This window comes from Clarias gariepinus, unplaced genomic scaffold, assembly GCF_024256425.1.
Source record: "Clarias gariepinus isolate MV-2021 ecotype Netherlands unplaced genomic scaffold, CGAR_prim_01v2 scaffold_40, whole genome shotgun sequence".
In the NCBI taxonomy this organism is placed as follows: Eukaryota; Metazoa; Chordata; class Actinopteri; order Siluriformes; family Clariidae; genus Clarias; species Clarias gariepinus.
Window position 1 is genome coordinate 76,296 of NW_026521007.1, and position 7,901 is coordinate 84,196.

General features: G+C 39.7%; 1 pseudogene; it reads right to left on the reverse strand.

The window, feature by feature from the left end:
* The window catches only part of LOC128517192 (deleted in malignant brain tumors 1 protein-like), a 76,668-nt pseudogene extending 69,774 nt beyond the window's left edge, over positions 1-6,894 (reverse strand).
* Between the last annotated feature and the right edge of the window lie 1,007 nt (positions 6,895-7,901).

Below are 7,901 nucleotides of genomic sequence, written 5' to 3' on the forward strand. Positions count from 1 at the left end.
TTTGTTGCAGTTGACCTGCTGAGGGCGCTGTAATTAGGCAGCTGATTAATAATAAGAAGCAGAATTATTGTTATTATTAATAATAAAATAGCAAATACTATAATGTTAGAGTTATCATTAACTATGAAAGAAAAAATGCCATGATATATGAACCCATGAATAATAGTGTTTATATCTGGAGTTATGATGTGTGTAATGTTGGTGTTAATGTAAGTCCTCATCGTGTGTTTAATTCTGTTTTATTTTAAAATAATATAAATGTTTTTATTATGTGAGTTTGTGTATTTATGTGTGTGTTTCTGAGAATAGAATAGAATCTTTATTGTCTTTATTTATCTTTACAGTGACATTTGATTTGTAATTCCAAAAAAGTCCTAAAATAAACACAATAAAAACATAAACATGGTGCAGTAGAGCAGTATACACTTGTGTGATATTAATTTTTCCCTGCGTGTGATTTACTCAACTCAAACACAGATCATCACAATATACAAAAATAATAAACATTAAAACACTTTCATTTCATTAATTGTATAAAAATAGATGATTGTTACACAATAGGAGAAAAAGCGAATAAAACTCTGCATAATGCAAAATATTGAATTGTTCTCATTCTGCGAGGCTAAAAAGTCACCTTTACTTGTATATTGTTTTGCAAAAAAAAAAACTAATGCATTAAAAATAAACTCTCACTAGATCTGATTTCTGACTTGCTGAGCTTTCAAGCTAACATCTAAGATTATAAATAAAAGTTATCAAGTCTTAACCCTGTGAGAAAAGTGTAGTGAGTGGAAAAGTTAGCGCACCCCTCTGACCTGCACAGGTGACTACAGCATGAGAGCAGTCAGTGTGTTTCTTCAGGGAATGATGACAGTCCCACAGGTGAATCTCATCCCCTCGACACTTCACTCTGTTCAGCCAGATAGTCCCTTCACCAGGACCAAAGCTAACATTCCTATCAGCACTCAGCGCCGAGCCACAGCCCAGCTGTCTGCACACCACCTGAGCGTTACTGATGTTCCACTGATCATCACAAACGGAGCCCCACGTAGCGTTATGATACACCTCCAACCTCCCAGAGCAGCTTCCCTTTCCTCCACTCAGCCTGAGAGACCAGTGCTCTACATCACACACATCACACATGGCTCGAGTTTAACAAAAACTGTGTGTATAAAGATTTTTATAACACCAAATTACAAACATCCTGAAAATATAAACTGTTAAAAATTCATTAATTGGTCACTGAATAAAATGATTTAAGCCGGAAGATGAGCTTTGGGTTCTGTTTACTGCTTTTATCTCTGTTGCTTTGATTTTTATGAAATGTGAGGAAGAATAATGACCTCAGGATGATTCAATAAAGTTCTCAGCAAATGATTTTATGGATACAGGAGGAAATCCATTCTTACAATGAGTAATGAAATTGAATGTAAATGAAGAACAGCACTAAAAGCTTTTCCTTATGTTTCCTTACTTGCGCAGTGTTTCTGAGAGGGAAGTGAAGAGCACTTTTCCTGTGTACGTAGAGACTTTTTATCATCTGCAGTAATAAAATACACACATTAATGAAATGTTACACAGCAGGTTTATCTCTCAGAGCAGACTTTTATCAGACTTTTAACTTCATATCTCAGTAACATTATTTAAACACTATTCACAATGAAACACTGCAGTTTATATCAATGTACAGAACCAGAGAAGTCTGACTCCACCCACCTGTGCAGGTAATATGAGCCACTTCTTCACTATTATGACATCTGTTCTGTCCCCAGGGTGAAGATGGACACTGCCACAGATTAGAGTCGTGTTTCCTACACTTCAGATAATCCAGCCAGTTAGGAGCAGATTTGACTCTTGCTTTAGTGTTTGACACACTGCCATGTCTTCCACAGTTCAGCTCTCGACACACCATGTTTACTGTCTCATCATCCATCTGATTGTGACACACATTACCCCAGGTTCCATTGTAGAACACTTCCAGATTCCCCTTACAGCCCTCTGTGAGTCGCATCTCTTTAAACTCTGGAGAAAGAAGAACAACTTATTAACTTGTCCATATTTAACATGTAACAGGTTGAATCTCAGTCATCACACTGTACCTGAGCACACGACTCCTACGTCCTCCTGGTGTCCACATTCCCCCTCTTCACACAGCTGAGATCTGCAGTTCCACAGGGACGTCTCGTTCCCCTCACACTCCACCTCATTCAGCCATATGGACCCAGTTCCAGGACCAAACCAGGCTGGTATGTGGGTACTGAGGGCCACTCCACACTGCAGCTGTCTGCACACCACCTGTGCATCCTCAATATCCCACACTCACATCATCAGTCATCACACACTGTCCCCCACGAGCCACTGTGGAAAACCTCCAGCCTTCCTGCACAGTCTTCACCAGAACCAACCAGCCTGATGGAGCTGATGGCATGGTTCAAGATACCTGTGGTGTGACCCAAAATATTCAAAATAAAAAGTCTAAATAATTTTGCTATTTCACCAATCTTATATAATTACTCCATATTTAATAGAAAATGAAAAATACCTGCTTACCTGAGCAGGTGACATACAGCTGTTTCCCAGAGCTGCAGTTGACAGGTTGTGCACTGCTGCAGTTCCCCAGATGAGCTTCACTCCCAGAGCAGCTGAAACCCGTTACACACATGTGTTTGTGTTCAGTGGTGGATGGAGAGGAGCGGTAGTTCAGCACAGAGCCACAGCCCAGCTGTCTGCAGAGCACAGACGCCTCAGACAGACTCCACGAGTCCAGGAGAACTCTCCTCCAGTCCTGCCTGAAATAAATCTCCACCTCCCCCTGACACTCGCTCCCTCCAGACAACCGCACTCGCCCCTCATGAAATGCCATGGATGATCCTGAAACAGAAAAACATAATTTAAATATTCTAATGAACACTAAGTTTATTCACTAACGTGGTGTAGGTGAGGTTAATATCTCACTATTACAGATGACTCCAGCATCGTGTTTATGAGAGCATGCAGCTCGACTCCATGATGAGATGCCACATTGTGATAGGTGTGTCTCATTCCCCTGACAATCAAACACATCAGCCCAGATGTGGCCACTCCCCTCCCCATACCAGTCCACCACAGCCACAGCACTCCCACAATGCAGCTGTGCACAGAGAACATCTGCAGCTCTCATATCCCAGGTTACAGCACAAACTGTGCCCCAGTCACTGAGGTACTGGAGCTCCACTCGACCAGAACAGGGGTCCGGTCCGTTCACCAGCCGCGCCTCTGTGTGACCTGAACAAACAGCCGAGAGCTCAGTGAAAGAGGAACATTAACAAAGACACCTTAAAGTTTGATTGACAGGTACAGTATATGGTCTCTATTTAAACAGAAGTTAAATCATGATACTTAACCAGAACATATTAATCCCACATCGTTGTCATGGGAGCAGTTTGAGTGTTTAAGTGAAGATGATGTTGGACAGAAGTAAATCTGAGATTCATTTCCTCCACACTGACGCTCCTCTGTCCACACCTGACCCTCCCCTCGGCCAAAAGCAGCTGATCCCAGCACCTTCACAGGAATCCCACAGCCCAGCTCTCGACACACAACCTCTGCATCCTGCTGGTTAAAGTCAGCATCACACACTGTGGACCAGGAACCTCCATGAAGCACCTCCACTCTCCCAGAGCACTGGTGAGGACCAGCACTGAGTCTCGGCTTTCTGTGACCTGTGATTCAATTCATTGTGTAAATATTGTGCATGTTTCAGCAGAACAGAATATCAAGAAAAACAGTTACGTGTGCTGTAACATCCAACTCTGATAAATTACTCTAAATTACTTCAATGTGGAATAAAATGATCTCATGGCTTATAATTACAGGTAAACTTTAAATATATAACAAATATATTTGCTTTAGAGAAATATTATTTTATGGATGGGAGGAGTCAGATTTTCTAAGGAAGTAAACATAATGTTTGAATGTTTTAGTTAAAAAGGGGGACAAGAGTCGTTCTTATGATATTGTAAAAAAAAAATCACTAGACTCTTCCTCTGCCTGATAAAATAGATTTAAACCCATTTCTCTGTTCACTACATCACCATCATCATGACTTGCCAGTTGACTGAGATGTATTTTAGATTTTAGAGATTTTATGGTCAGATTTCATCACAGCAGCTTCTACATTTCTGTAGTTTAATAAAATGGGAACATTTTCCCCCTCGTCTCACTGCAGCTGACTCGGCTAAATCTGCTGTGTTTAGGGTTTTGGTGATTCCTGGCCACAGACTTGAAGATCATGTGTTTTTGTCTGTGTTTTTCTCACTAGTTATTAGTGAAGTTTAGGAGATAAATAAATAAGTAATACTATAAATTAATAAAGGTAACAAAATAAAATAAAAACTAAACCTAAAAAGAAATTCAAGCTATTTTTTGTTACATTTTGTGATATTTCGGTTTCCAATGTGGCCTAAACAAAAATGTAAAAATGACTGCAGATTGATTTAGTGCCAATCAGTTAATATCCTAAATGTTATTAGTGAAATTCTAGTCGAGTTTTGGGTGAAACTTTTCATTTGTAGTTATTTAAATTGATCTTTTAGAAAATCCTTATTACTAACAAAATATGATATTAACTAAAAATATCAGAGGTTTTATTGTAGGTTCTATTAAATATAAAATGTTTATTATAAACGAGTCCTCACTGTATATTTGTAAACATATTTAACAGTCACAGTTACCTGCATATGCAAATGATCATTTAGACCCAAATTAGTGAGTATTTGTCCTCCTCCACTTTACCATACAGATAAAAACCTGAACCTAGGCCTCAGTCTCTGTGCCACCCCAAAGTGAGTGCTGGGCCCAGCCTGGCCACCCCTATGAAAAAAGTCTGGCTCTGCCACTGCCTGTCATAATGAACCTCCTGCAAATGGACCCTTACTCAGGCTCAGTCAGCTCTTTGGTAGAGTCGCACCAGGCTTTACATTTAAATAAAGACAAAATGGAATTCAAATAATGTCTGGATAGAATTACAGTTAAATCATGCTGATAATCTAACTCATTGTTTTTATTCCTCAAATTCAGTAGTTTACCTGAGCAGGTGACTCCAGCATCAGCACCATGACCACAGGAGCCTTCCCCTCTACCACCAGACCTACAGCTCTTCAGTGTCGACTCTGATCCTCTACAGCCCACATCATCCATCCAGATTGGTCCTAATCCTGGTCCAAAGTGAGCACCCTCATGTACATTTACAGCCTCCCCACAGCGCAGCTCTCTACACACCACTGCAGCAACGTTCATATCCCAGTCATCACCACACACTGTTCCCCACTGTTCCCCCTGAAGAACCTCCACTCTCCCAGCACAGCGACTTCCACCGTCCACCAACCTCACATCGCCTGAGAAAGAGAGAGAGAGAGAGAGAGAGAGAGGTTTTATTATCACACACACACACACACACACACACACACACACACACACACACACACACACACACACACACACACACACACAATCATATCCTGGCCCTTAACCAAAAGTTCTAAATAAAAAGGTTGTTTTTTTTTTGTCCAACACACACATCAGTATCATCTATTTCATACTTCATGTTTCACACTGCTGCTGTCATACACACACAACATACTTTTACACTTCTATATTCTTACACTTTTATACCTCAGAGTTTACAGTCTGTACATTCTGCATCATTATACACTTGTTTTAATTCTCTTTTATTTTGATAACGTTTGTAAACACTGTATGCGCCAGAATAAACAGTACTGAAATGAAAAGATGAACAATATTTCCTTAATGTCACCAGTGAGTTCATTTCCCCTGAGAGAAACTAATATACACACTATTAGCGTGTTGATTTACCCATATGGAATTATTTATCCTGGAAAGGTTTCCTGCAGTATGGAGAGAGCTGGAGCTCCGCCCTGTCGACTGATGCACATGCACGTTCAAGATGCGCGGGTTCTTATACAATTTTCAGGTGATTTTTTACATTATGTTTATTAAAAAATCTATTTTTAATTTAATTACACACACACGCACATACATACACACACATATTAATACACACATATAAATACACACATATAAACACACACACACAAACACCCACACAAACACTGTCCCATGCTAGCTACATGGTTTTTAACTCTGAAACTTATTGTATACATGTTCAGGGGTTAGAGAGGGATTTGGGATCCAGTTTTGTGTTAGACGTTAGTTAACTTTGTAGCTCAGAGGCACCAACCTGGATGGTTCACTAACACTTAAACACACTCACTAAACCTGGAAATGATCAGTTTTAAATGATCAGTTAAATCAGGTGTGTTTGAGCAGAAGAATGACCAAAGTGTGATGGACTCTGGTCCTCCAGGACTGGAGCTGAAGATCCCTGCACTATACACACAACACTGAACTCAACTGAACTTAATGCTGCTCTTCAGTTACACCAACATCACACAAATAATCACATTCTTAAGTTCTATATCTGAATAAAGTGCAGCAAAGACACGCCTCTGGTACAGATAAACTCCGCCCACATGTCTCTGATTTCTGTGTCCAACACGCTGTCATCATAATCAATGTGAACTTTACACTGGACCCTGGCAGTGCAGTCTATTACAATACATATTTATTTTATAATCAGAAAATGTATTTATTTTTTATAAATGTTTCGATTAAAACTATTTTACCTGCGCAGGTGACTCCAGCATCACCACTATGATCACAGTCATTTCTCCCCCAGTCTGCTGAGTTACAGTTCTTCAGTGTGGACTCTGATCCATTACAGCCCACATCATCCATCCAGATTGGTCCTGAACCTGGTCCAAAGTGTGTGAGATACTGCATGTCTACAGGCTCCCCACACTGCAGCTCTCTACACACCACTGCAGCGTCTCTCATATCCCAGCTATTATTACACACTGTTCCCCACTGATCACCATGAAGAACCTCCACTCTCCCAGCACAGCGACTTCCTCCATCCACCAACCTCACAGGGTCTGAGAGAGAGAGAGAGAGAGAGAGAGAGAGAGAGAGAGAGAGAGAGAGAGAGAGAGAGAGTTATATAAGGCATTACATTACCATTACAACTACCATTCCATACAAAAATTACATTAATATACCTGCCCGTTCAGCTGCTCTTATTGTTTTATATTTCATTATACATTCTTCAAATATTTTCTATATTGTGTATTTTTGTTGTACAGTTATTTATTTATTTTTTTAACTTTAGTTTTTATATTTTATTTTATTCTTTTCTAGTTTTATGTACCCTATATTTTAATTCTCATATTAGTCTTTATTTTAGGTCATGAGCAGTTGTTTAAGCATTTCACTGTATATCGTACTGTGTATGACTGTGTATGTGACAAATAAAATTTGAATTTGAATTGAATTTATTGATTAACCAGTCAAGTTTTTCTATTCATTTGACGAGGTGTTACAGGATAAAGGAAAAGAAAAAGTCTTGGTCTTATTAAGGTAAATGGGAAAGAAAAGGATTTTAAAGAGAGAGGAAGTAAAAAAGGGATGGAAAGTTGTGAAGGTGTGCATGTGTGGGTCTGGAGACAGTGCTCATGGCAGATGATGTGACAGACGGACATGCTGTTTCTCTGATGTTTAATAAAAGTTTTTCATGGCTGTATAATTGCAGGTAAAACCTAAATATGTAAGAAATACATTTAGTTTTATTTAATATTATACATCTTATGAATATAGGGCCTCAGTTTTTATGCCCTACATAACACTTTACCATACAGATAAAAACCTGAACCTAGGCCTCAGTCTCTGTGCCACCCCAAAGTGAGTGCTGGGCCCAGCCTGGCCACCCCTATGAAAAAAGTCTGGCTCTGCCACTGCCTGTCATAATGAACCTCCTGCAAATGGACCCTTACTCAGGCTCAGTCAGC